The sequence below is a fragment of the Lathyrus oleraceus genome, chromosome 3 (assembly GCF_024323335.1).
Source record: "Lathyrus oleraceus cultivar Zhongwan6 chromosome 3, CAAS_Psat_ZW6_1.0, whole genome shotgun sequence".
Lineage (NCBI taxonomy): Eukaryota > Viridiplantae > Streptophyta > Magnoliopsida > Fabales > Fabaceae > Lathyrus > Lathyrus oleraceus.
In genome coordinates this window covers 64795690-64821651 of record NC_066581.1, presented here as the reverse complement: position 1 = coordinate 64821651, position 25962 = coordinate 64795690, and positions in this window count along the sequence as shown.

The window sequence follows — 25962 nt, the reverse complement described above, 5'->3', positions numbered from 1 at the left end:
TAGAGAAGAAGACATATAGTCCAAATTCCAAGAAGAATTACAAGGGAAGAGTTAAGTCAGCTAATTCCCCTTGAATGGATAACCAACTACGAGAGACTCCATGTTGATAGAAGACCTATCCAATCCCAAGAGGCTACTTTCAGAAGATCAATTGACAAGACGGTCAAGACGATTTTCAAAAATCCAGACGAAGGGTCGACCTCAATGTCTCCAATCTTCCAGATAATGATGATCCAATCAGTTTTAAAAGAAGACTGGTGTCCTGTCCATGCTGTTACAACAGAAGGAAAACCCATCTACACTGATAAAATAGATGGCCACTTCATCTGGGATGTTGATCCTACAAGATGTGACCCAGATTGTGACTGCTGGATGCACGAAAATGATATTGACTGAGATATCATTCTTCCTTAAACAAAGAATAAAGGGAGGTGTAAACCCTCTCCACCTCCTCAAAGAAGATTTGATCCAGACAATGGTCAATGGGTAGGAACCCATGGGAAAAATAAAACCCTCTCTATCTATGAGGAAGGACTAAAAATCCTCAGGAAAGAAGGATTGTTACCACCTTATGATCCAACTCTTGTTACATGGTCACCAACAGACCACTGTAAGGCACTACATCCTGCAGTTGTTGTCCAACCAATTCCTTATTTTATGTACTCAGCTGCAACTCCAGAGTACGAGCGACAATTTCCTTCCCTGGAAAGAAAAATGGATTCAATCACATGAAGAACATCTAAACCCTTCATTCATCCCAATGAAGTCCAGCCTGATGGGAAACTTAAGCCTTTAACTCAAGCTGAAGAATTGCTAAACTGGAAATCTGAAAACATGGTTTCTCAAAATGAGATTCTCCAAAGCCTTGACAAAAGGGTGGATAAGATTGCTGAGAAAATTGATGACACGAATGACAATCTCAAGGTTTTATCCCAAAAAATCCAGAAGCATTACAGGAGCTTAAAAGCCCAAGTATCTCAGTTGGATTGTGATTTGCGGCAGATGTTAGAAGAGTGAACTTTTGGCAAAACTTTTGACCAAAAGGAAAGAGAAATCAGAAATCTACAAGGCCAGGTAAAAGAGATAGATGATTTATTAAGAGCCTCTCATGAAAGAAAGCCCAAGCCTGTTGAAAACTTTTTCTTTGACCCTCATTCTTTTCCTACATATTTCAAACAACCAGAAAGTCCTTCCCCTTTCTACCCTACCTATGTTTCATCACCACCAGATTAGGTTAGATACATACCTACAGCTTATAGGCTAAAATCTACTAGAACTGCAACTCCCTCGACCTCCAAGGCAAAAGGCAAATTTCCTGCCTAAGCACCTCATCCTCAGACTCTCAGGATATCCCTGAGACACCTCCTCCAAAACTCCAAAAGGAAGAAGAAACTCTTGATAAAGGTTTCCAGGCCATGGGGATCACTAGAAAGTACGAATCTTCCCAGGAAAATCACCATCTTGCTAAAACATAGGCACACAAGAAAGATGAGTCCTCGACAAATAGTGATAATAACTCTGATAAGGAAACATCTACTGATGAAACACCATGATTTGTTTCCCCAAAATCAGAATCTGAAGACAACTATATCCCAATACTCTTCATGGAAAACATAAAAAAGGAAGATTCCTTTTTTGAGGAAGAGTCCCCTGAAGAAACTCTGATCCTGAAAGGATTAAACTAAATGGCGGTCCTTGGTTCACCTTTGATGATATTCCACCCAGCCGCTGGAGAAAAAGAATACTTGAATTTGGAGCTTGGCTTGACACCCAGATGATGAAAACAAGTGCAGATAGCTATAAGATCATTGAAGAATTTTGCTGTAGGATGACAGGCACGATGAAAGAATGGTATCACAATCTTGGAACCTTCAAACAAGATGAGTTACACCGTCTAGAAACTACAACTAATATTCTTGGTGTGCTTCTCTGTGAATTTATCGGTGATATAGAGATGTTTGATAGAAAAAACAGACAATAATTCTTTGAGATGAAGTGTTGTTCCCTCAAAACAAAGGACCTCGACAGACACTATCACAGGATGACACAGAGATATTATGTCCTTAATGGATACAATGCCCCTAGTCTCAAGAATACCTATGTCTCCTCTCTACCACAAGAACTCCAGCCAGAAATCCATAGGATGTTAGCCACAACTCAAAGGGATATCAAAACCATGAGTCTTGGACAAATTCACCAGGTGACAATAGAAGCACTTGAAAAGCTTTGCAGTTTTCATCACCAATTTTCGGAAGTTATAGAACAAAAGTCAAAATTCACCCACGCTTGTAGAAAGCTCTACCTGGAGATTAAGTGTAAAGACAAAAGGTGTAGCTGTGCAACAAAAAAGAAACACCATCAACAAAAATACACCAAATCTCATAGGACCTTCAAGGGAAAGAAAAGGAGGAATATGAAGTTCTTCAGAAGAAAACCTTTCAGAGGAAAAGGGAAAAATCAGAGATGCTTTATTTGTGGGAAGAAGGGACATTTCTCTAAAGAATGTCCTAATAATACTCATAAAGCCGCCAAACTGATCAACTCTCTTCAACCTCTAGAAGGAGACTTAGAATCTTTGTATTCCGAGCAAAGCTCTGGTGACGAAGAAACGATTTTTGCCCTCAAAGACTCTTTGCTTGATGAAGCATCATCTTCAGAGTCGGAAGATGACCGATATCTCCCTATTTACTCCTTCAAGGATATAGGAAGTTCTCTTCCTACTCCACCTCTCCCTTGTGTTGAAGTTCATGTCCCCACAACAAAGTTTTCACGTCCAAAGAAAGTTATAGCTTATATGCATACTAGAGCCCAGATCATAATGATGAACCCTAGCATTCTCCTAGAAGAATCGTGGGTAACACTTGCTGGGAAAAAGATTTGTTTCAATAAATCCTAATTTTGTTAAATAGAAGAAAATTATGAAGTGAGATATAAGTTGCTGACACATTCGTCGCTTAAGCAAATAAATAATAGATGAAAAGTATATACATGACATAATTTAATAAAATTAAAAGACGAATTTAAACTTAATTTTTTTTACGAGATCAATATCCACTTAAAAATAAAACAACATATAATTCTTTTACTCTTTTATTTTTTTATTCTCACACTCTTTCAAAGTAATTAGTAGATAAATGACATCAAGTTGTGGTTGCCTGGTCATAACACAAGCAAGTTATGGTAACTTGTCTCTACTATAACTTAAGTTTTTTTTTACGATCCAATAGTTGATTCGATTAAGGATGAGAAGCAAAAGAGTTACAAGAAAAGAAATCCGAGTTTGAGTTTAAGTCAGGAATGCTTCCTAAGCAATTCCTAGATCCTACCCTTTTCCCAATTCCAATGGTATGGTGGGCATCCCAATTAAGCCTCCTACTAATGAACATCACAACAACATCCTTAAAGGAGTCCAAAATTTGTCTACGATCTAACACAATAGGATGAAACACAACAAGAAATTTGACACGATTAATACATTAAACAATGCATCAGATTAGAGAAGAATCCCATCCAGATTCAAATTCTTCGCAAGTTGAAGCACCCATCTAACTTCCAGAAGTTCATCCAGACCCAGTTCCACGTGCTCTATCTCCTTCTTGCTTGCAACCATGGTAACATAATTATTGTGGTTCCTAATAATGCAACCAAAAGAAAAACATCCCTCCTGGTAACATCCTACATCCACTTGAATAATGTTGAGGTTCTTCGGATTGAGATCGTGCTCAGAAGCATCTACACTTTCATTCTTTGATTCCAGATGGTTGTTCACTCTGTTAAACTCCAAAAGTTCATCAAAAACCTCTTCCGCCACACCATGCGGGTCCAAGACCTTTTGCTGAAAATGCAATTGGTTTCTCGCAAACCAAATCTTCCACGTAATGATGCAACTCAATTGAACTCAAAACAGGTTATCATACTTAAAGAAATGATCAAGCCAGTAAAGAATTTAAAGATTAGGCGGAATACAACAACCAGTGGGGGGGAACCAAACATGTTTAGCAAACTCACAATGCAGGAAAACACGGTGGTCAGTTTCAGGAGCATGGTCGCAGAAGTAGCATGTATAAACAATCTTAATCCCCTTCTTTCTCAGATTACATTTAGTTGAAAAAATCTTCATGGCCATTCTCCAAAGGATTTCTTTGATTTTATTATGAATAGGTGCCTTTCGAATGTTATACTAGAGTTTTTCCTTTGCTCCACATGATGTGCTTGGACTCTGAGCTAATCGTTTCCTGCTGAGATACCTGTATGCATAGTGAACAAAATATTCACCATTATCTTCATATTACCAGATGATATTATCTTTCTACTACCTAAAAGACAAAGGGATATTGGATATTTCTAGGGCTTCGTAGGGATCAAAACAGTTTCCAATTAGCTATTTCTTCCACATATGAAGGTCTAGGTCAATTAAATCTCTCACTAGAGCGTCTGGGCCAAGGATGCGCATAAAGATTTTGATATTAAGACCAGTGTGACCTGTTAACCAGTTATCCTTCCAGACTCTTACTTTGGCACCATCCTTGATTCTCCATCTATACCTATTTCTGACAACTTCCTTAGCACTTAGAATACTCCTCTGTAGCGGTAAGTTCATGATCATCAAGCTATGGATAAGCTAGACATCAAATAACAAGAGTCGCCACCGCGCTTTTATTATTTCCAAGGGAAAAGAGAAAAAGTACGAACAAAACCCAAAAGTAAGAAGTTTTCAAATCAAAACTAATAAAATGTCAGAGATTATAGGTAAGAGGGTTGGTTACACAGAGGGAAGGTGTTAGCACCCAAAGTATCCTAGGTACTCCTAGGGAGCCCTTTTTTGTATGCATATGTGTTTTGTATAAAAATGACGTTTATAGACAAATAGAGTGAAGGGGTGAGAAAAGAATTCATTAATTATATTTTTATGTTTGACAAGACCTTTGGACTTGTGCCTACGTACCAACATAAAAATGAGGGATCAAAACCTTGTAGTTCATGATACAAATTTCAAAGTGAATGCATTGCTTTTAACAAAACTTAAGTTTTGAAAGGCACAAAGGACTAAAAATGGTTTGAGTGAGTTAGTTCTTTTTGGCTTTTTGAAAAATCAGAAAATATCAAAAAACGTGGACCACTTAATCTCCCTCATTAATTGAGGTGGCAAATCAAGTGGATCCGCGCGCGCGTTCCATTGTGCACTGCAGCTAACACGTCATAGGCTTGGTATTTAAAAGCAACGCACGAGATTAAAACATTTCAAACTCATCTAATGGCTCTGAACACTTCTAGCTCATTGCTGGAGCCAAAGGCCAGTCATCTTCTCCGATGACCCTGGCCGGACTAGATCAGTCATCACCATATCATAAATGACAAAAGAGGACATGATCTGAAAGAGAAAATGGTGTAGATCACGAATATCACCTCAATTTTAACTAACTCGACATATATCGAAAGATATGAGGAGTTGAATTTTGAGGTGTGTCAACTGAGTTGCTTCGATTTAACCTCTAAGCAACTCAATCTTCTTGCCTACATTGGTAGGACTTTAGACAACCAAAGATCCAAGAAAATTGATGAGAATTGAGTGATAATTGAAGAGATGAAGTTTTCTGAAAATTACCTTCAATGCTGTGCAGAACTTGATGTTGCTTGCTTCAAACACGATCTGATCACACTTGAGAAGCTTGCAGGAAGTGATTAGCAAGGGTGCAAGGATTTGGATCCTGGAGTTTTTGAATCTCCAACAGTTGAGATTCAAACTCAATTTTCAAATTGAAAATTATCAGGTTTTCCTTTAGAATGAGGGGGTTTGAATTGGGGGGCAAAGCTGGCGCGCAAGGTGTATTTGAATTGAGCACAAAGGTCATGTATTTATAGCATGAGGGAGTGATATTTGCACACTTGAAATTTTATCCAAATTTAGCAATGTGAATGGCACGAGTGCATGGGCTTGTACAGGCCCATGAGGCAATGCATTAAGGTCCAAAATCAACCATGTTGAAGTCTGAATGAAGCTTGATTGGCAAGGCAATGTGAAATGAAGTTTGTACATTTGATTTCCTCCAATGATACAGCTCTGTTAAAGCCATGTGCAGCCCTAGCAAACCTCATTCAAAATACATGAACTTGGCTTCTTTGGAAAGCTTGGATCAAGGGGAACAAGTTTGATGTTGAACACTTTTTCATTTGGAGCTTGGATCATGGTGAATTTTGAGGTGGAAGTTTGGAAATTTCAACATGTTGAAATTTTTTCTAAGTGTAAAGTCATATACCTCAATATTCCACCTTACTTAACTTTTTATGTGAGATTCAAATGAGAAAATTGTCTTCATCAAAGTTGTATCTATTTCAAATACCTTCAAAATGGTCACCAATTTCATGTCATTTGGATTTAGAATGATAGTGTTATGCATTTTTGAAGTTTGGAAAAATCACTTGTTCAATGGTATAGGTCAAAAATGACCTATAATGTATCCTCATATCACATGCTCATAAAAGTTGAGTTTGCTTATACTCCAAACATAAAAGTTGAATTAGACATCTTGAATTTGATTTTTAAACTTCTAAATCTTTAATCTGATAAAAATTGAGCAAGTTATGGCCTTGGGAAGTTGACTTTCACATTAGGGTTTAGACAAAATGACCTATAATGTTTCAACATAAAAAATGATTTTCCAAGCAAAACTAGCTCTAGGTCTCAACATGATTTTTTTTTGGAATGTAATTTAGAGTAACTTTTCTCTTGGAATCATTTTCATATGGTGAAAATTGTAGGAGATAGGGTCTAGGGAGACCCAGTTTTGATCAGATGAATTCATCTGGCCAACCACCATCAACCAACTTGCTAACCTTCAATTCTATTGACTTTCTAGTCTCATGGTAGATCATATATGCATAAGATGATGAACTTTGAAGTGTACCTTGAGAAATTTGATCAATTGGTGAGATAGCTTATTGGAGAAGTTACTCAAGATACCCAGTCAAACTAGGGTTTCCAAGGCAAATCACCCTCAAACTCTTGAAGAAAACTTGATCAATATAACATGTAGAGATCAATGAGACTCATATATGATGCTCATAACCATTCTTGGATCAATTTTTGGTTATGCTCTTTGTCATGAGGGTCTCAAACCCTAGATATGAACTTGATAGATCAATGGTGATCATGTAGGAGAATTGTTATCCAAGGCGCAGTGGAATTTAAAAATTTCTCCATTTAGTGATCCTTACGAATGGGCATGATCAGTGATAGAATCGTTACCTCTTGTGGCGATTCAAACCTTTGGTGCAGATCTCTGATAATGATCAAAACCTTTGATACAAATCCATGGGGCGATCACGAACGTTGAACGATGACAACGTCTCTACTCAGTCCACACGAACGGATTCCTTCAATCGCAGTGCTAGCTGTTATGAATGAAGGCTTTGAATGAGAGAGAGATACGAAATTCCAACTCTTCAGTTGTGTTTTCTGTCTCAGTGAGTTACAATGCTTCTACCCAAGGGGTTCTATTTATAGAACCATTTGTGTGGGCTTCAAGCCAAAAAGCCCACTTAAGTGCATTTTGGCCCATATCTCATAAAATGCCAAAATCACTTAAGTATTTGGTACCTTACCATATTTCGTATTCTACTTAAGTACACCGTACCTTACGATGTTCCTTAATTATTCTATCTCTCATCAATCCATCCTTTGTGTGTGACCCTATAGGTTTTCGCGGCGTTGGCAATTATATTAAATCACGCATTTAACATAATAAACAGTGAGCGGTATCTAGCAACACATCACTGCTACCCAAGTCACGAAAATGTCATGTGATCTGACAAAACCTCCTGTGATAATAATTATGTGTATAATTACCCCTTTGCCCTTATGTCTATATTGAACACAAGGTATAGACCGTGTCACCCTTGTCCAGTTCAATATTGGGCCCATAGACATTTATCCTGTTACGCAGGATTGGCAAATTCCATCTAGGACACTCATGTCCCTCAGCATGCTTCGTGGAGTACCCATCAACTGTCTTTATGGTTATCCAGTTACGGACAACGTTGGATCAGCAATAAAGCACTCGACTCTACATCTAGGATCCATAGTGGTTTCAGGTCGAAGAGTGGTATACACTATTATCACCATGAGAATAACTTATGACACTTTGCATAACTTTCTATATAGTATTCTTATAGCGGGTCAATCCGGTATAAATATTACTCCTAATATTCATACCTATGTTTAAGACTTGATAACTCTTTATCCATGATCCATGAGATGTGATCATCAGTCTACAAACATAATAGTCTTAATGCTTTAATGTTATCCCACTTCACATTAAAGCTCGACTACGGATACTTTAAGAATAATGTCCTTATGTTTAATGTGTTCTCATGATTAAGTCACACTTAATACATTAAACGGACTATCTATTCCAGGGACTTTATTAATCAACCATAATAAAGAAAGTGCCTTTAAATAATTCGATACAAGTACCAAAAGTATTGGCCTCTAGGGCTTACACCAACAGATCATGCCCTACCTACAAAAGAGTTAGGCAACTACAGAGACATATTTTTGGTATTTGGTTAGTAAAAATGATAATATACAAGTATGATACAATCACATGGTGCTTGGTGATCTCTCCCAAAACAAACCCAATGATAGAGGGGTAAGGAGGATGCCAAGGTATGATCCCGATGCATATGCATATGATGAAATTTCATGAGGGATCTTAGGATCAAAATTGGGATCTTACATCCTCCAAGCGTAATTTGGGAAGAAACCTGCTTTAGCCTCCAGAATCAAACACCTAGGAAAATATTTACTTTTGAATAGTCTCCTAAGAAGATATTTCTCCCTAACTAGCATATGCCAAAAATATTTTTGAAGCAAATTAATGTTGAACTCACTAAAACTTATGAATCCCAATCCCCCGACGTCATTGGACACAGCTTATCCATCTTATTTTAACTAGTGTATCTTCCTTTCCCTATTCCTTGCTCCCCAATTTTTTTTCCTAACATCGCTTCAATATCACCACAACAACTTTTTGGGAGCTTGTAATAACTCATGTTATAGTTTAGGATGGCTTGCGCAACAACTTTGATAAGGACTTCTTTAACTGCCCTGGACATAAAACCTTCTTTCCACCCTTTGGATTTCTTCCAAATACGCTCCACTAAAAATGAGAAAACCTCCTTGTTAGATCTTCCAATCACAATAGGAAGATCCAAGTATCGAGAATGAGATATCACAGTCTTAACACCCATTCGATTATAGATCATATATTTCACCTCTTCACACATATTTCGACTAAAGTATGTTTGAGATTTATCAAGATTAATCACTTGTCTGAAGCGCTTTGGTACCTGTCTAGGGTCTTCATTAAACAATCAACCTCATTGGTGTTTGCACACACGAACAAAAGATAGTCATCCGCAAAAAGCAAACGGGAAATCTTTGCAGCCCTCCCAACAACTTGAAGCCCATGAATATTGTTGTCCACCATCTCCTTCTTGAGAAAGCTAGACAAGACATTTGCACAGATGATAAATAAGTAAGGTGAGAGGGGGTCACCTTATCTGAGTCCCCTCCTAGGGGAGAAACTCTGACTAGGTTGCCAGTTTACAATAATTTGGTAGGTATTCGTAGAAATGAATCTACCAATCAACTCTACCATTGAATCCGAGAAACCTATAGCTTTGAACGCCCCTAAAGAAAACCCATTTGATTATATCACACGCCTTCAATATATCCAACTTTAGGGCCATCATTCCTTACTTCCATTTTTTCTTTCTTTTTTCATCCAGTGGAAACATTCCATGGTGATTAACACATTATCTATTATCAATCTTCCTTTCACAAATGCGCTTTTCTCCTCATCAATCATCCCCAGCAAGAGAGCTTTTCATCTATTGGAAATAGTTTATGTCACCAACTTCATAACCACATTAAGAGGCTGATTAACCTGAAGTCTTTTGGCATGCTGGGATTCTTCCACTTTGGTATTAGAACGATGTGAGTCTTGTTGAGGGCAGTCGGATCCTGATTTTTTTTCATCAGCCCTAGAACTAAGTTCATCACCCTGTCCCCATATTGTTCCAATTTTTTTGAAAAAACAAAGCTGAAAGACCTTTTGGACCCGACGCCTTTAAGGGGTTCATCTGATTCAGAGCTTCCGTAACTTTTTCCAGAGAATATGTAGCTTCACACAAAAGTTGTTTATCCATAATTATCTTCCCTTTAACAACTTGACAAACATCCTCGATATTGGTAGGATAAGAAGAAGAAAACATATCAGAGAAGTATTTTAGCAAAATTCTCTAATAGTGATCCTCACCCTTCCGCCATACCCTTCAATCATATTTTAGTTTAGCTATATGATTTGTTCTTCTTCGTTGCTCTACTTTTCAATGGAAGACTTTTGTGTTTCGGTCCCTCTCACTGAGCCAAAGGGCTATACTCATCTTCCTCCATATCACTTCTTGTGCTCTCAATAAATTATTTCTTTGTTGCTCTAGTGACTTGTTTAATTTGATATCCTCCTTACCCTCTGTCTAGGAGCTATCATCCTTCAGAAGATCCTTTAAATGTTTAAGCTTAGCCCTAAAAGCTCCAGGACGTAACTCTCTAAAGGAATTCTCGATGGCTTGAATTATGAAAAGTTTGTTGACACCATGGTTAGTTTCATCCAACCACATCTTCTTAATAAGATCTTTACACCTTTTCTCCTTAGTCCACACCTCTTAAAATCTAAAAAGGAGAACCTTATTCTTTTTATTGTACTCTAGATCAGCCTCCAAGTCAATACAATATCATGATCATACCTAAACCGTGGGAGGTGGAGAACTTTGGTAGAGGGAAATCTATTTGCAAACTCCGACGTAGCCAAACCCCTGTTGATCCGAAATTGAATATTTTCCAAGTCTTGCATGCCATTTGTCCAAGTGAATATATACCCTTCAAACCCCATATCATGAATTCCACAATTACTCACCGTTTTTTTATTCCAGTTCAGCCGACTAATTGACCTGTTATTGCCATCTTTTTTGTCCGCTACAACAAGAATATCATTAAAATCTCCAAAGCAAATCCACCGGTTCCCTAGTTCTTTGGCTAGTTGACTCACTAAATCCCAAGTTTTCCTCTTATCATGCTCTTCCTGAGAAACCATAGATACATGTGAAGAACCACGAGATATCCACCTCATCATACATCACTGAACCCCCAATATGGTTGGGAGAATATGAAAGAATGTTGACCTTTAAGTTCTCATTCCACATCAGACAACTCCTCCTGCCATATCCTTCCCACACCCTCTGCACTTCATCACTTGGAAATACCCAAAAACACATTTGAACCACACGCATTGCATCTCGAAATCTTGTAGTATATTCTCCACAAGGAAGACTAAAATGGGATTTTCCATTCTAATGAGCCTCTACAAGGCTTGAACTGTATGGAGATTCCCTAAACCCCTATAGTTCTAGCTTAGGATTTTCATTGTTGAAGGCAGTGTTGGTCCTCCAACACCACCTCTGACCTTTTCATGCCAACATCATTTTTCATCCCAACACGATTTCTCTTGTTCTCACCATTTGCAATATCCTCTAGGGATCCTTCAGTTATAACCACATCATAAGTTATTTCTTACTTCCAGCAATCACCTTTTGCTAGACGATAGTACCGATCTAAAATGGGGGGTTGAATAGATCACATATTTAAAATTTGGCGCTTTTTAAAGGTTGCAAAAACTCCCTAGACCATGATCGTCTAAACGATTCGTTACTGGAAAGATCGGATATGCGTGAAACCTAATGGAATGACTAAGATAAAGCTAATCAATAACAATCTTAATCAATCGATCAAATACACAAATCCTTGATATAGCACCAAGCAAACCTAAGTGTTGTTCTAGATCCTATTCACTTCTCTCCCCTTGGTTCGAGTTGAACCAAGTGCTTCAAACATTCCAAACAAACCTCCAATTGTAGCTATCTTATTGCAAGAACTCCAAGTTCTCCAAAACTCTAGCTCAAATGATTTCAAGTGCGAGACGCTTGAATCCAAACCTTTCTTCACAATCCTCCAGTTAGCGTTACTCGTTCAAATGAACCCACCATTCTTCAAACCTTTCACTCGGCTGAATCTATGAAGCAAAGCTTTATTCAAAAACCCCAAAATCTTGGAGGACAAAACCCTTAAATTTTATTCAAGAAAACCCACTAAAAACATATACCCAAACCAAGATACACAATCCTATTTGGACGTTATCACCACAATAATGCACTATGACCAACAAAAATTGTTATGCGTAGTTGTTGAAACATGCAATGAAGAATGAAGATGAAGAGGAACTTTAGTGTATATCTTTCACTTTTCTTGTTATTGAGATGAAAATGAGACTCAAGAATATATATATGATGTATGGACAAATTTAAAAACATAGCAGAACTTTTAGCAAAAATACACAACAGAAAAATGAGTGAAATCAGCGATCACTCGACCTGTTCAGACCTGCAACCACATAATCCAAATAAAACAGGTTATGAGTCAACCGCAACAGGGCGATGAATCGACTCATCTTGTTTTTCCATCAATGAGTCGACCTATGACTCGACCTGATCAGACCTGTGAGTTACAAAGAAAATGACACGCATGAATGAGTTGACATGTTCACACTGGTGACTCAACCTGTTCACACTGGAGACTCGACCTGTTCAGACTGGGGACTCAACCTGTTCAGAGCCGTGAGTTACAAAGAAAATGACATCAGGAATGTGTCGACCGCTCCAAAGTATGAGTCGACTCAAAGATTTAAAATGGTCAAAAATGAGTTTTTAAGATGTATTTTGGTTAATCCAAACCATTCTCTTATGGACCTACGGTACCAACAATGATCAAGTGCAATATTGACATATATGAGATGCTCCTATATGCATAGACACATTGAATTGTTACTTTGAGCATGTTAAAGAATGAATGAACTATACGATATGATGACACTGTCTAAAGTACACAGTATGAGCTACTAAAAGATTTGACATCATTAAAACAAGGACTAAGAACCTTTTCCCTCACATACTCCCCCTTTTTGATGATGGCAAACCGTGGCACAATCTTTTATATATTGCGTACTTTGATAGACATCCTCCCCTGATTTTATGCATTCCTTTTAAAAAAAATCTGCTATTATAATTATAAGCCGTGTTTCCATTGCTTCTCCCCCTTTGACAACATCAAAAAGAGACAAGGATAAGGTCAACCAGAACCAAGATATATTATTAAGCACGTAATCAACCACTTTACAACGGATTAACATCAAGAACCATTCATATAAAATGAAGTTAATGTAAGAAATATAATCATAAATAAGACACGAAACTAGAAAAAGAAATTTAGTACACTAAATAGCCAAATTGGTTCAACATAAGTTCCAAGACAAATAAACAAAACACAATAACATGCAAACATGAAGTGCAATAATGGTCCTAATGATGAATGCATGTTAAATATGATTCCTAAGTAAGTTTACACATATTTCAAACATAGAAATGGATTAAGCTTAGACCAAACCATAAAATAAACATCAAGAAAGTGCATTATAGAACAAGTACATACATATATAAATGATCAAGATAGTTCAAATAGATAGGAACGATATTACTTCCAATGATGATAAACGATGAATGCCTTCACAAAGCTCGCACTTAATAATGTGATTAATCAAAGAATAGACAAGCATAAATATAGAGCAAGCATCATATATAAATTAAAAAGTGATCTGAGACATCGAGAACACCAAGTTCCCTACGGCAAGTGGTTCTGTCGCAAGTGGTTTTGTGAAAATATCGGCAAGTTGATTTTTGCTATCAACGTGCTCGAAAATGACATCACCTTTCTCAACATGATCCCTAAGGAAGTGATGCCGAATTTGAATATGTTTAGTGCATGAATGTAGTATAGGATTTTTGGTTAGATTAATGATCCTTGTATTGTCACACAAAATGGGAATACGTTCAAGTTGAACATTGAAGTCGAGTAATTGTTGTTTGAGCCATACGATTTGGGCACAACAACTACCGGCTACAACGTATTCCGCCCCGGATGTTGACAAAGCAACATAAACTTGCTTTTTATTGTGCCAACTTACTAAGGAGTTTGAATAAAAATGAAAAGTACCACTAGTGCTTTTCCTATCCGATTTGCAACTAGCAAAGTCGGAATAAGAGTAGCCAACCAAAGAACAATCACTTCCCTTAGAAAACCAAATCCCATACTTTGAAGTACCACATAGGTATCTAAGTATGCGCTTGACGACCTTTAAGTGTGATTCTTTGGGACATGATTGATACCTAGCACACATACATAACTAAACATAATATCTGAATGAGATGCGGTAAGATAGAGGAGGGAAGCTATCATACCTCTATACCTTTTTATATCTACGACCTTACCATTTTCATCCCGGTCCATATTTACCGCAGTAGGCATTTGAGTGTCGATTACTTTGGAGTTTGCCATATCGAAGCGCTTGAGTAACTCGTTGCAGTACTTCGTTTGGCTCACAAAGGTTCCTTCTTCAAGCTGCTTGATTTGAAGACCTAGGAAGTAATCTAACTCCCCCATCATGCTCATTTCAAATTCTCCCTGTATCAACTTAGAGAATTCCTTGACCAAATTTATGTTAGTAAATCCAAAAATAATGCCATCTACATAAACTTGAACTAAAATAGAGTGTTTTCCTTGACGCTTAATAAAAAGGGTTATATCAACCTTCCCTCTTGAGAATCCTTTTTCTAGTAGAAACTTACTAAGATGCTCATACCAATCCATAGGGGCTTGTTTGAGACTGTACAAAGCACACTTAAGCTTATAAACATAGTTAGGATGCTCATAGTTTTCAAAATCGGGAAGTTGACATACATAGACCTCTTCATTAATGTATCAGTTTAGAAAATCACTCTTAACATCCATTTGAAATGATTTGAAGTTTTAAGAACAAGCATAGGCAAGCAAAATACGTATAGTCCCGAGTCGGGCGACCGAAACATAAGTCTCCTCATAGTCGATGCCTTCCTCCTGGTTATACCCTTGAGTAACAAGGCAAGCCTTGTTGCGATTTATAACTCCGTTTTTGTCTAACTTGTTCCTAAACACCCATTTAGTACCAATTACTCGATGGCCTCACAGAGGGGGGACAAGATCCCATACCTTATTTCTCTTGAACTGATTAAGTTCCACTTGCATTGCTAAAAACCAATGTTCATCGAGTAATGCGTCTTTGGAGTTTTTAGGCTCAATTTGAGAGACGAAAGAGAAATGATAACTAAAGTTACTTATCTTTGACCGTGTGGTGACTCCCTTTGAGATATCTCTTAGAATATTATTGATGGAATGATCCTTAGAGGATTTCCATTCCAAAGGAAGATCATTGTTATTAATTGGATGATCCTCCTCTTTCTTTTCAGATACATGATCTGGCTCCTCCTCAACTTTTTCCGGATTAGGTTTAACTCTCTTTTCTTCTTGATCTTTTATTATGTTTTCCAAAGGAACACCTGCACCATCAACAAAAATACCTTCTCCGACAATTTTCGGTTAAGATTCATTAGAGGAAACATACACAGATTCTTCAACGATACGTAACCTTTTGTTGTATACCCTATACGCTTTACTAGATTGAGAGTATCCGAGAAAGATACCTTCATCGGCTTTTGAGTCAAATTTACCAAGGTTTTTTTTACCATTATTTAACACAAAGCATTTACATCCAAAGACATGAAGATGTGAAACATTAGGTTTCCTTCCCTTTAACAATTCATAAGGAGTTTTGTTGATAATAGGATGAATGAATATCCTATTCAAGACATAACAAGCCATATTTATGGCATCGGTCCAAGAATATTTAGGAAGGCCATTTTCATTGATCATAGTCCTTCCAAGCTCTTCTAAAACTCGATTTTTACGTTCAACTACTCCATTTTGTTGTGGAGTTCTTGGAGCGGAAAAATTATGATCAATGCCATTTATTTCACAAAATTCCTCAAAGAGGTGGTTTTCAAATTCACCTCCATGATCACTTCGGATAGTAACTATGCTAGTGTTCAATTTGTTTTGAGAAATCTTGGCAAACTTTTCAAAAGCGGAAAGAGTGTACTTTTACTTGCTAAGAAAATGGTCCAACAAAATCTAGAGTAGTCATCTACAATAACAAAACCATAGTAGTTTCCACCTAGACTTTTAATTCTATATGGCCTAAAAAGGTCCATATGGAGAAGTTCAAGGGGTCTCGTTGTAGAAACAATGCTTTTAGATTTAAAAGAGATCCTTGTTTGCTTTCCGATTTGGCACACATCACATAAGTGATCTTTTGAAATTTTGATTTTGGGTAGACCAACTACTAAATCTTTTGCAACTACTTTATTTAGAAAGTCAAAGTTGACATACGCTAATCGCCTATGCCAAAGCTAAGAGTCTTCACTCATGGAGACAAGACATTTAGCGCTAGTCAAAGATACTTCATTCAAGTCAAGCATGTATGCGTTATTTACCCTCAAGCCCTTAAACACGTCATTCTTTTTATCATTATGTTCAATCATGCAACAATCTTTTGAAAACGATACTTTATATCCTTTGTCGCATAATTGGCTAATGCTAATAAGATTGTGCCTAAGGCCTTCAACTAAAGGGACGTCTGAGATAGTAGCAGAAGAGGGATTACCTACACTACCTTTTCCGAGTATAACTCCCTTGTTATTATCACCGTAGGTTACAAATCCTTTCTTCTTAGCCACAAAGTCAAAGAATAAGGAAATGTCACCCATTATATGTCTTGAGCATCCACTATCGAGAAACCATCTTCTCTCCGTAGCCTTAAGACATTCCACCTACAAATTAAACAAGGGAAGGAGGTACCCAATTTTCATTGGGTCCTTGTGTGTGAGTGAAACTTTGGTTGCATTTGGGCAACCATTGAAAAATGCCTTTAGGAACCAAAAATCTCCTAAATCGGCATTTAGCAATAGTGTGTCCCATCTTGCAACAATATAAACAATTTAAGTTTGGATGATAGTTGCTTTTGCTAACTTGATTTTTTACCACATAAGTGTATTTTTGATAAGGATTATTCATGTTACTTCTAAAATGTGATTGATCAATAGCAAAGGTAACTTTAGGTTGTAAAGCCTTGTCTAATTTATCTTAAAAAGTTCTAGCCTCTCTTTGCCAAATGTGACAAGTTACACATCCAAACCATCTAAAAAAAATCCCCTATCATCTTCAGTTTTGCCTTTAGTATCCTCTATCATAGATTTCTTAAGAGTTTCTAATTCCTTTTCGAAATCAGGAACCATCTTTTCTAAATACCAAAAAATCTTCTTATTTGAGGCTAAGCGTTTAAAAGCTTCCTTGGCCTCATTGTGTAGAGTACTAAAGGCTTTTTGCAAATCAAAATAAGATATTTTATCAACATGATCATATTTAGAATAACTTACATTCTTTTTCATCTTTTGATGAGCCATAAGACAAAGATTGATCTTTTCTTCTTCATCACTTGAGTTACCATTTCTTAAGGGCTCACTATCGCTCTCCCATGCAATGTATGCTCTTCTAGCTTTGCTAGATTTCTTCTGACGTTTGTCTTTTTTTCAACAATGGACAATCTGGCTTATAGTGACCGGCCTTTCCGCAATTGTAACATGAGCCTCTTGACTTAGTTGTCTTACTTTCTTCTTGATTTGAGAATTTTGATTGTCTTCTATAGTTGCCTAGATTTTTATCCGAATGTTGAACTTCATTCTTTCTAAGGTATCGATTATACCTCTTTACAAACAACCCCATGTCTTCATTCAAATCTTTATCATCATCACTTGATTCACTCTCAAACGTATCATTGGTGGATGACTTAGAACTAGAAGCCTTTAAGGGTAGTTTTATCAAGAGCATTTAACCGATTGATTAGATGAGAAAATCGCTTTTGCATATCAGCAATGGTTTCACCATCCTTCATATGAAAAATGTCAAATTCTTGAGTCAAAGTGTTGATTCTAGCTAGTTTGACATCATTGGTTCCCTCATGGGTAATTTGCAATGAGTCTCACATAGTTTTAGCACTAGTACAATGGGAAACCTTATAATACTCATCAACACCTAAGGCGGCGATGATCATATTCCTGGATTTCCAATCATATCTGTAATTTTTCTCATCCTCTTCATTCCACTGTGCTTCAGGTTTAGGTATAACAACGCTATGCGCATTGGTCACATTTATTTCCAAAGGACCATCTTGGATGCCTTTCCATACCTTCCTATCATCAGAGTTGATATGAATACGCATACAATCTTTCCAATAACTGTATTTTTCACCAGTGAAAATAGGCGCTCTATTGTATGCCCCTTTAGAATTGTTATTCATTTTCTAAAAAGTTATATGCGAAGCACTAGATGAACCGGTGCTCGTGATACCACTTGTTAGACGATAGTATCGATCTAGAAGGGGGATGGGGGTTTAATAGATAACATAATTAAAAATTTGGCGTTTTTTAAAAATTTCTTTAAAGGTTGCGAAAGCTCCCTAGACCACGATCGTCTAAACGATCCGTTACTGGAAAGATCGGATATGCGTGAAACCTAATGGAATGACTAAGATAACACTAATCAACAACAATCTTAATCAATCGATCAAATACACAAATCCTTGATATAACACCAAGCAAACCTAAATTTTATTGTAGATCCTATTCACTTCTCTCCCCTTTTTTCGAGTTGAACCAAGTGCTTCAAACGATCCGAACAAACCTCCGATTGTAGCTATCTTATTGCAAGAACTCCAAGTTCTCCAAAACTCTAGCTCGGCTAATTTCAATTGCGACACGCTTGAACCCAAACCTTTATTCACAATCCTCCGGTTACCGTTACTCGTTCGAATGAACCCACCACTCTTCAAACCTTTCACTCGGCTGAATTTATGAAGCAAAGATTTGTGCAAACCCCCCAAATCTTGGAGGACAAAACCCTTAGATTTTATTCAAGAAAAACCCACTAAAAACCTCTACCCAAACCAAGATACACAATCCTATTTGAACGTTATCACCATAATAATTCACTATGATCAACACAAATTGTTATGTGTAGTTGTTGAAACATGTAATGAAGAATGAAGATGAAGAGGAACTTTAGTGTATATCTTTCACTTTTCTTGTTCTTGAGATGAAAATGAGACTCAAGAATATATATATGACGTATGGACCAAGGGAAAACACAACATAACTTTTAGCAAAAATACACAACAAAAAAATGAGTGAAATCAGCGACCACTTGACCTGTTTACACTAGGGACTCGACCTGTTCAGACCCGCAGCAACACGATTCAAATAAAACAGGTTATGAGTCGACCGCAACAGGGCGATGAGTCGACTCATCTTGTTTTTTTTACAGAAATGAGTCGACCTATGACTCGACCTGATCAGACCCGTGAGTTACAAAAAAAATGACATGCATGAATGAGTCGACCGATCCAAAGCATGAGTCGACTCAAAGATTTTAAATGGTCAAAAATGAGTTTTTAAGATGTATTTTGGTCAATCCAAACCATTCTCTTATGGACCTAAGGTACCAACAATGATCAAGTGCAATATTGACATATATGAGATGCTCCTATATGCATAGACACATTGAATTGATACTTTGAGCATGTTAAAGAATGAATGCACTCTACGATATGATGACACCGTCCAAAGTACACAGTATGAGCTACTAAAAGGTTTGACATCATTAAAACAAGGACTAAGAACCTTTTTCCTCACACCTCTTATTAATTTGATTATGTTTCAACTTCCTTCCATTTTTTTCTCTACTCCAGGTATTCCTTTTGGTGCCTCCTCCCCCAAACAACGTTAGCCCTTTTGATTGAGAAACAATTATTGCCACTCTAAGAGATTCCGCCACGATTCCACTTCTAGATTTTCCACAACCTGATTTTCCCTAGAAGTATGTACCATCGAATTAGGCGTGTTACTAATGTTCCTTCCTTGCTCAACTTCACCTGTCCTTCTTTCTCCTTCTTATTTTGTTCACATCTGCTTTGACTTGAGGATGCTTTGAACAAACTTTTGCTGCAGTTACGTGAGCTCGAGTCCTTTCACCTTGCTTCCTCAAACACCTTTCGAAACGGTGAAACTCTCGACCATAACCCATAAGACAAGTTTTGCTCATCGACATCTTCGTATCCCTCATCGCTCAGATTTTCAATCGCTTCACAATCTATTAGCTAATGCCCCAATCTTCCAAACACAAAACAACAGGTGGGAAACTGCTCGTACTTGAAGTAGACCCTATGCTTTTTCTTTTTAAAACTCACCATGGTTCCTCTTTTCATAGGTTGCTTTAGGTCCATCTTGACTTTAATCCTCAAGAAGCGCCCAATTCTATGTGTCTCCCTTGAACCCATTTCTTCGAAAGACCCCATAATATCTCCAATCTTCTTTGCCATTGTCTTAGACCTCAGCATTAACGAAAGATCATAAACCCTAATGCAGAAGGTACCAAAGTGCATGTCCACCCCCGATGGTTGCTCTTCTCCTGAGACCCGATCTAGAACCAGAAGATTGCGGTCGAAATTCCATGGCCCATTTTGAATCACGGATTCTAGATCCCTCTGAAGGAGAAGGGCGACCCAAAACGCAGCGGAATTTAAAATTTCTCCTTTAATGATCCTTACGAATGAGCATGATCAGTGATAGAATCGTTACCTCTTGTGGTGATTGTAACCTTTGATGCAGATCTACGGAGCGATCACGAACGTTGAACGATGACAACGCCTCTACTCAGTCCACACGAACAGATTCCTTCAATCTCAGTGCTAGCTGTTACGAATGAAGACTTTGAGTGAGAGAGAGAGAGAGAAACAAAATTGCAACTGCTCAAATGCTTCTACACAAGGGTTCTATTTATAGAACCACTTGTGTGGGATGTAAGCTAAAAAGCCCACTCAAGTGTATATGGCCCATATCTTATAATATGCCAAAATCACTTAAGCGCGTGGTACCTTACCATATTTCGTATTCTACTTAAGTACACCGTACCTTACGATGTTCTACAATTCACTTAAGGGCACCGTACATTACGGTATTCCTTAGTTACTCTATCTCTCATCAATCCGTCCTTTGTGTGTGACCCTGTAGGTTTTCGCGGCATTGGTAATTATATTAAATCACGTATTTAACATAATAAACAGTGAGTGGTATCTAGCAACACATCACTGCTACCCAAGACACGAAAATGTCATGTGATCTGAAAAATCCTTCTGTGATAATACTAATGTGGACAATTACCCTTTTGCCCTTATGTCTATATTGAACACAAGGCATAGACCGCGTCATCCTTGTCTAGTTCAATATTGGGCACATAGACATTTATCCTGTTACGCAGGATGGGAAAATTCCATTTAGGTCACTCATGTCCCTTAGCATGCTTCGTGGAGTACCCATCAACTGTCTTTATGGTCATCCAATTACGGACAACGTTTGATCAGCAATAAAGCACTCGACTCTACATCTAGGGTCCATAGTGGTTTCAGGTCGAAGGGTGGTATACACCATTATCACCATGAGAATAACTTATGACACTTTGCATAACATTCTATATAGTATTCTCATAGCAGGTCAATCCAGTATAAATATTACTCTTAATATTCATACCTATGTTTAAGACTTGATAACTCCTTATCCATGATCCATGAGATGTGATCATCAGTCTATAAACATAATAGTCTTCATGCTTTAATGTTATCCCACTTCACAATAAAGTTCGACTACGGATACTTTAAGAATAGTGTCTTTATGTTTAATGTGATCTCATGATTAAGTCATACTTGATACATTAAACAGACTAGCTATTCTAGGGACTTTATTAAACAAACATAATAAAGAAAAAACCTTTTATTATTAATAAATAATTCGATACAAGTACCAAAAGTATTGGCCTCTAGGGCTTACACCAACACCCTCTTCGTTGCAAACTTGAACCAGGACAAATTTTTGTTGAGCTCTCGAGTCTCAACGAGATTTTTGAGTCTCCAAGCACCCATAATAGTGATGATGAAGGCTCTTATGTTAAAGTCATTATCAGCCCATATTTTCCCTGCAAGAGCCCGTTAGAGTACTTTCTGCCCCGATACTTCATCATCTTGACCTGTAACTCTATCCTCCTCCTCTTTAAAAAGAGGAATATTTTTCCACTTCTCCATGAACCCTCCTTGAAGAGAAAGATTCCTCATAAAGAAAGAAGAAATAAATAAAAAAAAATCTTTTATTAAAACATCTGAAAAAATCCCCGGTAACAATATTAGGGAAGAAAATAAAAAAAAGATATGAAATTAAACTCCTCTACAAACCCTAGAGGTAAGGGAAAAAAGAGGAACATGATAAATTTTAGAGAGAATGTGACCTCTCTCTAACAAAACACGTGAGGAAGAGTCTAAGTTTTACTAAGTTATTCGAAACCTTATCGGGCACTACTAGTATACAATAAATGCAATGCACGTTTTTGCATTTATGATGTTTTGGATCCAAAATATCATGTCAATTCTTTTATATTCAACTTATGCATTCAAGTAAGAGGTGGTAATTGAATTCATTGAACTAAAATTCATCCAACAAATAATTCATCTTAAAAAAATATTATATTTTTTTAATGTGGCGGTGACTAGTGTGGCCGGGTCGAATATATTTTGAAGATTAAAAGAAATATTTAGGTTAGGATCTTTTAAGGAAAAATTGACGTTAGACTTTTGTGAAATTATAAATAATGTCTTAAGAAAAACATTATTCTCCCTTCATTACTAACCTTGGATAAATTTAATATATGTTTCATATTTAGTGTAATATTCCCTCCATTAATTTTAAGTGTTTCATAGACAAACATAATATATGTGTCATATTTAGTGGACATGTAAAAAAAATTGATCTGAAAATGAGGTAGAAGACCATAATACAGGAAAATGAAACTAAATATTAAAAAAAATTAATTTTTAAAATAATATAATAAAAAATTTATATTTTAAAAATAGGAACTAAAATTTGAAGGCCAAAATAATACTAAATTTGACAAGAATCACTCATGGTAATAGTTTTTTAAACAATGTACTCCTATAATTAGTGATTGATGAGTAAGAATTACATAGGCATTAACATGTTGTTTGGTTTTGAGTATAGGCCACAACTGCACATGATATCATTTCAATGGAAGGAATATCATGTTACACTCAATCATAGTAACGACCTCTCAAAATCATAGCAGGACACAACCTTTTAGTCACACCTTCAACAACTATGAACATTTTACATATATTCTTAGCCACGATCTTCCTACTTCATTGGTTTCTTGTTTGGCCAGAATAGTGGTCCCTATTATCTTCTAACCTATGGCCAATTACTGCATCTTATACAATGAGCTAATAACAACAAAAAGTTGCTTAAATTTGCATAATTAAGAGTAAGGATGGTAAATAGATATGTCCACTCTATTTAGATCTATCTCATAAAAGTTTAAAAAAAGAAGATGGAATAGTCATATTTTAGGGTGCGAAGCTAAAGCTTTGTTATTCGACGGATTGCAAGTATTGAATCTTTAGTCTTAAAAATTAAAAAATTATATACAAAAATATGTGTATGTAAAAATCCATAAAAAACATAATGGAACCGGACAAACACATTAAAAAGTGTGAACCTAAAACCTTGATCTATCCTAAAAAAAGTGCGGATAAAACATTCAGTTTTGCCTCCCTTACTTAAAAGTTCTTTTGAAAATTTAATTTAATTTTAGTATATTTAAATAAATAATTTTACATATATTTAAATAAATTAACTATTAATAAATCGATAAAATTAAATTCCATTTTAATATTTAAGATGTTATTTCTAAATAAATAGTTTATTCTAGTATATTTAAATATGGAAAATAATAATGTAAGTTAATAAACTTTTATGATTAAAAATGGTTGGTATGCGGACTTAAACGTTTTTTTAGCAGGTAGCCATATTTTTTGATTAAATAGATTTATGAGAAAATATTAGCTTTTTTATTTTAAAATAATCTAATATAATCTGAATTGAATAAATAAATCTTAATTTAACAGAGATTAGTTAATAAGTATTTGATATATGTTTGATTTTTTATTTTGGAAGACCCATCTAAAGGGATATAATTGATTTTAAATTAATTTTGATATTTTTAATTCTTCTAAATTAAAATTAATTATGCATCTAAAATTTATCATACTTAAAAGGTAGTATTAAATTTTTGAGTTTATATATGATTTTTATATTAAAATTTATTTTTCAAATCAGGTTTTTTATAAATATATTTAAAGATTAATCTTATTAACTTCAATTCACATTAATTTAAATTAATTTTAAAAAATTAATTTAATTTAAATCAATTTAATCAAACATACATTTTCTGCAACTAATTTTATGACGAATCAAAATTTTAAGTCTGCATTCTTTATTATGTCCCTCTCGCACCGTCTTATTTTTTTCAAGCTTTTGTGGTTTCAAAAATGAGTTAGACTAAAAAGATGCAGGGCCCACGGGCTTGCCCCTCCCCATTCTCATTTTTTTTGGGACAAATCAAAATTTGAAATCAGTATACAATGTCTGTCACGCTCCGTCCTATTTTTTTACAGACTTTTGTAAAGCAGATTTAAACGGAGCGAACATGCTCATTTGCCACCCTACACTCAATCATTAAGGTTTTGGATGAATATGTGAAATCAAGGTCTCTTGAATCCATGAACATTTAATCTATAGACACTTACGACACCCTGGACTCTCCAACAGTGGTATCAAAGTCTGGTTAGACTCAGTGGGGGAGCAGAGATCATAGTGTAGATCAAGACTAGTGATGTGAGTGACTCACTTGTGGAAGAGATCGTTGAATTCAAGTGTGAGTGGTTAAGTCTCGCGTCAACAAAAGAGATGACAGATTAGAGATATGCGATAAATATGAAATTGGAAGAGAGAACAATAGCATAAACATCAGAAGAAATTAAATAAGAAGAGACAATGAATATGGCGAAGAAGACACAATATTGCTAAGAGAGATTTGAAAATGCCGAAATTAAAATCTAAAGTGTAGAGAAGAGAAAATTATTCATAATTGTAAAAATAAAGCAAAGTAGATATAGATTCGTGTTGTATGCGAGTTAAATTAAATTTAAATTGTAAAATAATTTGGTTTGATTTGATTTGATTCGGTTTGTAAAATTCAAATCACAAACCGAACTGAACCGTATAGTTTTGTTAAAATATGATCCAAACACATTCGAAATAAATGCAATTTTAAAGATTTTCAATTTGATTTAATTCGATTTGCAATTTTCTATTGTGTTGATTCATTTTAATCGGTGTTTAAGAATGCTGGGATTCAGGTTTTGTATTTCCTTGTTTGGAATTGTTCCGATTACTAACTGAATTGGAAAGTTATAGGTGCAACTCACAACGTTTATGAAGGCACTGCTCTGGCTAGGAAACTCTAGCTGATAGTGTTGTATTTTGATATTATTTAATGATACTTTTAATAAACTCACAATATATTTAGGCATATGGTCGTATATTTTTGTATGGCAAATGTTAGTATATTAGTAGTAATTGTTATCTTTGTTAGTATATTAGTAGTAATTGTTATATTTGACATCACGTGATTCCATGTCATTTTCACAAGCCTTGTCTAAAGAGTAGTTCTCGTTGGTTAATTGTTCACATGATTGTTAATTGTTAACCTCCTATGACTATTCATTTTTTTCCGTCGATAGAAGATCTTAGGAGGGTTTTGTGACCAGATTGTGGAGTCTCTCTATAGTTATTGTTTGCTTATTCATTAATACTTCGATTCGGATTTGACTACGTAGAATTCCTCTTCAGTGTCACGAGACCACAAATTCTTTTATAAATCAAAAGAGGTGATATCTCTTTTGAGAAATT